We start from the raw sequence: 11000 nt of genomic DNA, 5'->3' as shown, positions 1-11000 counted from the left end.
ACAAATCAGGATAATTGATTTTTATCATTTTTATGATTCATATATAGGTACACATGATTTTGATGACACTGGTAAGTTCAAATTCTAGCTTCAACATTTCTTAGAAGTATGAGCCTCAGAAAAAGCATGAACGTCACAGGATACTGGGAATATCAACTGATATTAATATAAGTAGAGTTTAACTATATTAAATTACCAATTTCTTTAGCCAAACTCTTCTTTTGTAAGAATGGAAATATTTGGCCCAGAGAGAAGATACTTTCCAAGTCATTTACTCAACTTCCCAAGTCATTTACTCAACTTCCCATGCCCTACTCTACTCATTCTGTCTCTTCTCCAAATTGCAGCTGGTGGGCACGTAGAGAAATGAGGGAGAACCATATTAGCTGTGCAGAGGAAACAAAAGGAGGGTGCTGGAGGAAAACAAACATACTGGGAAACCTAGTGACAGAGAAGAAAGCCAAAGAGATACCATCACTGACTTAAAATAAGGAGGTGAAGAGATGTTTACCTGAATGAGCTTGCTGCAAAATGTGAGCCCACTGTAGTCACCCTGAGATCACAGCTAGCCTTGAGCAAAGTTGCTGTTCCATGAGTCTGTGGCCCAGGGGCATGTTGAGCAGAGGAGGCAGGCTCCTTGCTCAGTTGAGTGGCTAGTTGATTGGCAAGATATTGCGCTAATGGCTGTTTCCTAGTTTGACCCCTCTCTTAAACCACCTCCTCTGATGTTTCATGCTCCAGCAGGCAGGGACAGACCTGGAGGTTCTGTACTTGTGGTTTCTGATTGTGGATCATGAGAACAAGATGACATTTGCAAAGCAGGTTAATTACCTACCTCATTCCAGGTAATCTGGTATACATTCACCAAATTCAAGGCTGATTGATTTTCCTGGTCTCTGCCTCCAGAGGTCATTTAGCCCATCCTGCTTCTCAGAAGGGTTGTCTGTTTGATCTTTGTAGGACATGATTTCTGACATCAGCCAGGGAAACTCCAGCACCACGACTAATAATCTTTGCAATACCTAAGTCTTCTGAAGTCTTCATGTGTTTCCCTCCACTCCACCTTAACGTAGGCAAGCCTGAAATTTTGCCATAATCTGGAAAATTTCTGTCTCACACACTTTAAACTCTCCTAGAGTAGTTAGTACTCCTTTTGCTGCTTGTCTTCCCTTCTCAGTCTGAGTCCCATAGACTGACATTTATATTTAGCCCCTTGACATGACCATACTCTCTTGACATCCAGTTCTTGATTCTTCCCTCTTTCTTCCAAGCCGGGATAAATTCAGCATGCTGTTTTCCTGCTCCAGACCTTGGCTGTGGAGCAAGGATGGAACAACTTCCATACAATGGAGTCTACAATCCTATCATCACTACTGACCTAGGCCCTCTAGACTCCTAAGGAGGTCTCTTATTATTTAATGTCAGGTTGCTACCTATGCCACCCATCTCCATATAATTTCCTTTTTTAATCCAATTTTTTCAACTGTCTGACCACACCTCTGCTACATTACTTTGAGTAGTAAACTTCACCTCTTCTTTACTGCGTAGGGAAACCTCAGGATGAACTAGCTCCACTTTTTTCCCCTTTGCCTTGTAATTCTGGAAATTTTATCATCTATCTTTCTACTTTTATCCTTCTCTCCATATCAACTTACCTAGGGATTTACACATTCATCCATTCCTTTCTTTTTGCCAGTACCTGGCTATGTGGTTTACATTTCTCATCATATTTATTCCTCACAATAATCCCATGAGGTTTATATCACTCTGAAACTTGTGTAAGGGAAAAAGAAAATGAGGCTGAGGGGAGTAAAGTCATTTGCTGAAGCTAACTAGCTACTAACAAAGCTACGAATGGACAGAGATGGGATTCAAACACAGGTACCTTTAACTCCAAAGCCCACGTTCCATTACTTTCTCTAAGTTTTCTTTCATCTTAGAGAATGAATGTTCCCTTTAATTTACTATCCATGGTCTTCTTAGACCAGTCTTGTGTGATACCCTATGCCTTTCTTGGCAGCGTTTCTGATTTTGCCCTCTATCTCCTTCTCTCCACAGTCAGTACTTCTAATCTCTCCACAATACTACCCCCTAGATAATTAGATTGCATGCTCTATGAAGGAGAAGACCCTATCTTTACCCAGTTTTGACCTTGTAACTGCAGTGCATTGCAGGGTTTTGTTTTTGTTTTTCTTAAATCACTGGATTAGTATTCAGTAATATGTACAGAAGGAAGGAACAAAGAAATCCATCCATTTTTTTAAACTGTGTTCTTGGATATTCTTGAGAGTGTGTCATCATGGATATATTTTAGACACACTGTGTCTAGTCCACTAAGACATAATTCTACTGGAATTTTTATTGGAGTCACATAAATTTGGTAAAAGTAACATCTTTATAATATAGTCTCATTTTACATTAGTACTTTTATTACAAAAGGTTCAAACATACACAAAAATATAGAAAATAACATAATGAACTCATATATACCTATCATATAGATTCAGTAATTATCAAGATTGGCACATTTGCTTTACCTATTCAATTTTTTAGAAAAATCCTCAAGCATTATAAAGTGTTTCAGGCATAATCATTTCATTCCTACAACTTCAGCCAGCATCTCTTATACACAGGAACATTTTCTTCAATAATCTTACTGAGATTCACACACTTAAGGTTAACAATAATTCTTTTGTATCATCTAAAATGATAAATGTTTATAATCAAATTGCCCTATTGTCTCAAACATGCTGTTTTTTTAGAGTTTGAGTAAGAATCCAAAGAAGGTCCACTCTTGACATTGGTGGTTATGTCTCTTAACTCTTAATTTGGAGCAGCCTACTTGTCTTCCTTTTCTTTCTCTGTGTCCTTGACTTGTTTAAATTGGGTCAGTTTTTTCATAGAACATACCACGTTCTGCATTTGCCTGTTAGCTTCCTTGTGGTATTATTTAACTCTTCCTCTGTATCAAAATACATTTTGGAATTGTCAGTTTTCTATTTATAAATGCCTTCCTTGGACATAGATGAAGAAGTTAGGGGAATTTATTGGGATGAAGATAAGCTTTATTTTTCTCAGAAAGGCAGAACTGAATATTTTTAAATTTTATTTGATTATAGTTGATTTACAATTTTGTGTTAGTTTCAGGTGTACGTAAAGTCAGTTATACATATACATATATTCATTCTTTTTCAGATTCTTTTCTCACATAGGTTGTCACAGAATATTGAGTAGAGTTCACCGTGTTATATAGTAGGTGCCTGTTGGGTATCCATCTTATATATAGTAGTGTGTATATGTTAATCCCAAGATCCTGATTTATCCCTCCCCCCACATTTCCCCTTTGGTAATGATGTTTGTTTTGAAGTCTGTGAGTCTGTTTTGTAAAGAAGTTCATTTGTATCTTTTTTTAAAATTAGATTCCACTTATGAGTGATAGCATATGATATTTGTCTTCGTCTCACTTACTTCACTTAGTATGATAATCTTTAGGTCCATCCCTGTTGCTGCAAATGGCATTATTTCGTTCTGTTTTATGGCTGAGTAATATTCCATTGTATATATGTACCACATCTTCTTTATCCATTCCTCCGTCAATGGACATTTAGGTTGCTTCCATGTCTTGGCTATTGTAAATTGTGCTGCAATGAACATTGGGGTGCATGTATCTTTTCGAATAATGGTTTTCGCTAGATATGTGCCCAGGAGTGGGATTGCTGGATCATTTGGTAGTTCTAGTTTTAGTTTTTTAAGGAACCTCTATTTGTTCTCCATAGTGGTTGTACCAGTTTACATTCCCACCAACAGTTAGGAGGGTTCCCTCTTCTTCACACCCTCTCCAGCATTTATTTTTTGTAGACCTTTTCTTGATGGACATTCTGAATGGTGTGAGGCGATACCTCATTGTAGATTTGATTTGCATTTCTGTGACAATTAGTGATGTTGAGCATCTTTTCATGTGCTTTTTGGCCATTTGTATGTTTTCCTTGGAGAAATGTCTGTTTAGATCTGCCCATTTTTTTGTTTCTTTGTGGGGGTATTGAGCTGCTTCATTTGCAAATATTTTCTCCCATTCGGTGGGTTGTCTTTTCATTTTATTTATGGTTTCCTTTGCTGTGCAGAAGCTTTTTAGTTTAGGTTGCCTTTGTTTATTTCTGTTTTTATTTGCATTACTCGAGGAGGTGGATCAAAAAATATATTGCTGAGATTTATGTCAAAGAGTGTTCTGCCTATGTTTTCCTTTAAGAGTTTTATAGTGTCTGGCCTTTATAATTAGGTCTTTAATCCATTTTGAGTTTATTTTTGTGTATGGTGTTAGAGAATGTTCTAATTTCATTCTTTTACATGTAGCTGCCAGCTTTCCCAGAACCACTTATTAAAGAGACTGTCTTTTCTCCATTGTATATTCTTGCCTCCTTTGTAGTAGATTAATTGACTGTAGGTGTGTGGGTTTATTTCTGGGCTTTCTATTCTGTTGCATTGATCTATATTTCTGTTTTTGTGCCAGTACCGTACTGTTTTGATTACTGTAGCTTAATAGTATAGTCTGAAGTCAGGGAGTCTGATTCCTCCAGTTCCGTTTTTCTTTCTCAGGATTGCTTTGGCTATTCAGGGTCTTTTGTGTCTCCATACAAATTTTGCAATTTTTTGTTCTAGTTCTGTGAAAAATGCCATTGGTAATTTGAGAGGGATTGCACTGAATCTGTAGATTGCCTTGGGTAGTACAGTCATTTTGACAATATTGATTCTTACAATCCAAGAACATGGTATATCTTTCTATCTGTTTGTGTCATCTTTGATTTCTTTCATCAGCATCTTATAGTTTTCAGAATACAGGTCTTTTGTCTCCTTAGGTAGGTTTATTCCTAGGTATTTTATTCTTTTTGATGAGATGGTAAAGGGGACTGCTTCCTAAATTTCTCTTTCTAATCTTTTCGTTGTTAGTGTATAGGAATGTAAGAGATTTCTGTGTATTAATTTTGTATCCCGCAACATGACCAGATTTACTGATGAGCTCTAGTAGTTTTCTGGTAGCATCTTTAGGATTTTCTAGGTATAGTATCATGTCATCTGCAAACAGTGACAGCTTTACTTCTTCTTTTCCAATTTGGATTCCTTTTATTTCTTTTTCTTCTCTGATTGCCATGGCTAGGACTTCCAAAACTGTGTTGAATAAAAGCGGCAACAATGGACATCCTTGCCTTTTTCCTGATATTAGGCAGAATGCTTTCAGCTTTTCACCATTGAGAATGATGTTAGCTGTCAGTTTGTCATATATGGCCTTTATTATGTTGAGGTAAGTTCCCTATATTCCCACTTTCTGGAGAGTTTTTATCATAAGTGGATGTTGAATTTTATCAAAAGCGTTTTCTGTATCTACTGAGACGATCATATTGTCTTTATTCTTCAATTTGTTAATGTGGTGTATCACACTGGTTGATTTTCAGATATAGAAAAATTCTTTCATCCCTGGGATAAATTCTACTTGATCATGGTGTATGATCCTTTTAATGTGTTGTTGGATTCAGTTTGCTAAATTTGGTTGAGGGTTTTTGTGTCTATGTTCATCAGTGATATTGGCCTGTAATTTTCTTTTTTTGTGGTATCTTTGTCTGGTTTTGTTATCAGGGTGATGGTGACCTCATAGAATGAGCTTGGGAGTGTGCCTTCCTCTCCAATTTTTTGGAAGAGTTTCAGAAGGGTAGGGGTTAACTCTTCTCTAAATGTTTGATAGAATTCACCTGTGAAGCCATCTGGTCCTGGACTTTTGTTTGTTGGAAGTTTTAAAATCACTGTTTAAATTTCATTACTTGTGATTGGTCTGTTCATATTTTCTGTTTCTTACTGGTGCAATCTTGGAAGGTTGTATCTTTCTAAGAATTTGTCCATTTCTTCTAGGTTGTCCATGTTATTGGCATATAGTTGTTTGTAGTAGTCTCCTATGATCCTTTGTATATCTGTGGTGTCAGTTGTAACTTCTCCTTTGTCATTTCTAATTTTATTGATTTGAGTCCTCTCCCTTTTTTTCTTGATGAGTCTGGCTAAGGGTTTATCAATTTTGTTTATCTTCTCAAAGAACCAGCTTTTAGTTTCATTTATCTTTTCTGTTGTTTTCCTCTGTTTTGTTTTTTTTTAATTTCTGCTCTGATCTGTATGATTTCTTTCCTTCTACTTAACTTTGGGATTTGTTTGTTCTTCTTTCTCTAGTTGCTTAGGTATAAGGTTAGGTTGTTTATTTGAGATTTTGCTTGTTTCCTGAGGTAAGCTTGTATCACTATAAACTTCTCTCTTAGAACTGTTTTTGCTGCATCCCACAGGTTTTGGACTGTCGTGTTTTTGTTGCCATTTATCTCTAGATATTTTTTGATTTCCTCTTTGATTTCTTCCATGATCCATTGGTTGTTTAGTAGCATATTGTTTAGCCTCTATGTGTTTGTGTTTTTTACAGTTTCTTTTTTCCTGTAATTTATTTCTAATTTCATAGCATTGTGGTTGGAAAAGATGCTTCATATGATTTCAATTTCTTGAATTTACCAAGGCTTGATATGTGGCCCAAGATGTGATCTATCCTGGAGAATGTTCCATGTGCACTTCAGAAGAAAGTGTATTCTCCTGCTTTCAGATGGAATGCTCTATAAATATCATTAAGTCCATCTGATCTAATGTGTCATTTAAGACCTGTTTTGCCTTATTGATCTTCTGTCTGGATGATCTGTCCACTGATGAAAGTGGGGTGTTAAAGTCCCCCACTATTATTGTGCTACTGTCAATTTTTCCTTTTATGGCTGTTAGCATTTGCCTTATATATTGAGGTGCTCCTATGTTGGGTTCATATATATTTACAATTGTTATATCTTCTTTTTGGATTGATCCCTTGATCATTATGTAGTGTCCTTCTTTGTCTCTTGTAACATTCTTTATTTTAAAGTCTATTTTCTCTTATATGAGTATTGCTACTCCAGCTTTCTTTTGATTTCCATTTCCATGGAATGCCTTTTTCCATCCCCTCCCTTTCAGTCTGTATGTGTCCCTAGATCTGAGGTGGGTCTCTTGTAGTCAGCCTATATAAGAGTCTTGTTTTTGTATCCATTCAGCCAGTCTATATATTTTGGTTGGAGCATTTAATCCATTTACATTTAAGGTAATTATCGATATGTATGTTCTTTGCTGTTTTGTTGATTGTTTTGGATTTTTTTAAAGATTTATTTATTTATTTAGTCTGTGCCAGGTCTTAGTTGTGGCACACGGGATCTTTGTTGCTGCATGTGGGATCTTGTATTTAGTTGCAGCATGCGGCCTTCTTAGTTGCGACATCCAGACTCTTAAATCGCGGCATGCAGACTCTTGGTTGTGGCATGCGTGCTTCTTAGTTGTGGCATGCGTGCTTCTTTTTTTTTTTTTTTTAAAGGGAACGCTATTTATTTATTTTTGGCTGTGTTGGGTCTTCGTTTCTGTGCGAGGGCTTTCTCTAGTTGCGGCGAGTGGGGGCCACTCTTCATTGCGGTGCACGGGCCTCTCACTGTCGCAGCCTCTCTTGTTGCGGAGCACAAGCTCCAGATGCGCAGGCTCAGTAGTTGTAGCTCACAGGCCTAGTTGCTCCGTGGCATGTGGGATCTTCCCAGACCAGGGCTCGAACCCGTGTCCCCTGCATTGGCAGGCAGATTCTCAACCACTGCACCACCAGGGAAGCCCTGCCATGCGTGCTTCTTAGTTGCGGCATGCAGTCTTCTTATTTGCGGCATGCAGACTCTTAGTTGCAGCAATGTGAACTCTTAGTTGCGGCATGCATGAGGGATCTAGTTCCCTGACCAGGGATCAAACCCAGGTGCCCTGCACTGGGAGCGCAGAGTCTTACCCACTGCACCACCAGGGAAGTCCCTGGATTTGTTTTTGAAGGTCTTTTATCTTCCCTTCCTCTTTTGTTCTCTTCTCTTGTGATTTGATGTCTATCTTTAGTGTTGTGTTTGGATTGCTTTTTTAAATATATATTTAGTTAGTTATTTTTAATACTTTTTGGGTGCATCAGATCTTAGTTGCAGCACGTGGAATCTTCGTTGAGGCATGCGGGATCTTTCCTTGTGGCGTGTGGACTTCTGTCTACTTGTGGCGTGTGGGTTTTTTCTCTTCTCTAGTTGTGGTGCGCAGGCTGCAGAGCACATGGGCTCTGTATTTGCGGCACATGGGCTCCAGAGCACGTGAGCTCTGTAGTTTGCTACCCACGGGCTCTCTAGTTGAGGCGTCTGGGCTCAGCTGCCCCGTGGCATGTTGGAACCTAGTTCCCTGACCAGGAATCAAACTCACATCCCGTGCATTGGAAGACAGATTCTTTACCACTGGACCACCAGGGAAGTCCCCTGGATTGCTTTCTCTTTTTTGTTTCTGCTGCAAATTTTGGTTTGTGGTTCTCATGAAGTTTTGATACAGCAGTCTATATATGTACAAGATTGTTTTAAGTTGCTGGTCTCTTAATTTCCAATGCATTTCCTATATCATGCATTAGTACTCTTTTTTCATGATTGCTGGTTTTGATATCATATTTGTGTGTGGATGATTTCCTACCTTTACTTTATGTTTGCCTTTACTGGTGAGCTTTCCCATTCATAATTTTCTTGATTCTAGTTGTGGCTTTTTCTTTTCTGCTTAGAGAAGTTCCTTTGAGATTTCTTGTAAAGCTGGTGTGGTGGTGCTGAATTTTCTTAGCTTTTGCTTGTCTGTTATACTTTTGATTTCTCTGTTGAATCTGAATGAGAGCCTTGCTGAGTAGAGTACTCTTGGTTGTAGGTTTTTCCCTTTCATCACTTTAAATATATCATGCTACACCCTTCTGGCCTGCAGAGTTTCTGCTAAAAAAATCAGCTGATAACCTTATGAGGATTCCCTTGTATGTTATTTGTTGCTTTTCCCTTGTTGCTTTTAATATTTTTTCTTTGTCTTTGATTTTTGTCAGTTTGATTAATGTGTGTCTCAGTGTGTTCCTCCTTGGGTTTATCATGTGTGGGACTCTCTGTGCTTCCTGGACTTGAATGAGTGTTTCCCTTCTCATGTTAGAGAAATTTTCAGCCTTAATGTCTTATAATATTTTCTCAGGCCCTATCTCTCTCTCTCCTCCTTCTGGGACCCCTATGATGTGAATGTTGGTGCTTTTAATGTTGCCCCAGAGGGTCTCTGAGACTGTCCTCATTTCTTTTCATTCTTTTTTCTTTATTCTGTTCTGTGGCAGCGATTTCAGCCATTGTCTTCCAGCTCACTTATTTGTTCTTCTGCCTCAGCTATTCTGCTATTGATTCCTTCTAGTGTATTTTTCAATCCAGTTATTGTTCATCTCTGTTTATTCATTCTTTAAATCTTCTAGCTCTTTGTTATACATATCTTACAACTTCTCAGTCTATGCTTCCATTCTTTTTCCGAGATCTTGGATCATCTTTACTATCATTACTCTAAAGTCTTTTTCAGGTCGGTTGCCTATCTCCACTTCATTTAGTTGTTCTTGTGGGTTTTTACTTGTTCCTTCTTCTGGAACATATTTCTCTGCCCTCTCATTTTGTCTACCTTTCTGTGTTTGTGCTCTACTTTCTGTTGGCTGTAGGCTCATAGCTCCTCTTGCTTCTAGTCTGTGCCCTCTGGTGGGTGAGGTTGGTCCTGAGGCTTGTGCAGGCTTCCTGGTGAGAGAGACTGGTACCTGCCCATTGGTGGGTAGAGCTCGGTCTTGTTCCTCTGGTGGGCAGGGCCATGGCAAGGGGTGTGTTTAGAGGTGGCTGTGAGCTCAGTAAACAGACGTAAAAGACTATAGCACCCTTATTTACGATTTTATTTGTTTCCATGTAATGGTTCCAAGGTAGATGGATAGATCTGGGCTGCCATCCACAACTTAAGTCTTCCATTTTGGGGTAGATGACAGATGGTGGTCCATTCCTCTCCACCTCTAAGCCAGTGAGAATTATGCTTAACTGGAAAGCCAAATGCTCATTTAAATTTTTTTTTCTAATGAAATGTACAATTAATATTTGAAAACAACAGTATACCATAATTACCATGTCAGGTTCATGGTAATGACTCTGTAAATATTTTGGGGAATGGAAGGGTGATAAATATAACATCCTTTATAATTTATAAATAAATTATAATTTAACATCTCAGGTGTCTATTCTTTATTTTATGTATTCATTAGAATGAAAATTTATTGAATAACATTAACTTGGCCTCTAATAGATTTGCTTTTGAAGGGAAGGAAAATTTGCCACCCCTAAATGGATCTCTTTGGCATGAGGATTATTTTGGGTTGACTGTTTTTAAGAAAGAAAGGACTAAGGAAGGACCTTTGACCTAACTGCCTAAAGAATGTAGATAGAGGACCTGTTCCAGGAAGGAGCTATCACCAGAGATACCTAGAATATAATATAAACTGGGTGTGGTAGACAGGGAGGACCTAGAATATAATATAAACTGGGTGTGGTAGACAGGGAGGAACCTAGCAAATCCCTGCATCTCATTGTGTGTGTGTGTGTGTGTGTGTGTGTGTGTGTGTGTGTGTGTGTGTGTGTATCATTTTGTCTGTCTTTGGGATTTCTCATGTTTGGATTCGCCATATTTAAATAATTAAATTTGATTTTCTCCTGTGAATGTCTCTTATGTCAATTTAATTCTTAGACCAACCAGAAGAACTTAGAAGGGTAGAGAAAAAAAAAATTTTTTTTCTCCCCAGTACTTTCATCAAGTATTCTTTCTTTAATAGGTAGTTTGTATAAGAGATACTTTAGCAAATGGTGATTTTTTTAAAAAGTTCTAAGAGTTTAGACCCCAGTTGAATTGACATTTCCAAATCTTTCTTCTTTTTTCCAGCTTGATTCTCTTGTTCCTTTCCAACTCACATGCTTGGAAAGTTTTCACATTTCTTCTTTTTTTCCCACATATCTTCTTACTGTAAAATCTATAACTGCAGGTATTTCCTTCTTTCCTCCTCATACTTCTGGGTTCATCAGATCAAACTGTCCCAAGCCCCC

General features: G+C 38.0%; 1 protein-coding gene across 1 annotated transcript in view; it reads left to right on the top strand.

Annotated features, from left to right (window-relative positions):
• Nucleotides 1-11000, top strand: part of LOC133090055 (seminal plasma acrosin inhibitor A1-like) — a 142741-nt gene that overhangs the window by 115681 nt on the left and 16060 nt on the right. The gene's annotated exons all lie outside the window — the stretch shown is intronic.

Source organism: Eubalaena glacialis, chromosome 4, assembly GCF_028564815.1.
Source record: "Eubalaena glacialis isolate mEubGla1 chromosome 4, mEubGla1.1.hap2.+ XY, whole genome shotgun sequence".
Classification (NCBI taxonomy): Eukaryota; Metazoa; Chordata; class Mammalia; order Artiodactyla; family Balaenidae; genus Eubalaena; species Eubalaena glacialis.
The sequence above is the reverse complement of the archived record's forward strand: the minus strand, read 5'-3'. Positions and strand labels throughout refer to the sequence as shown.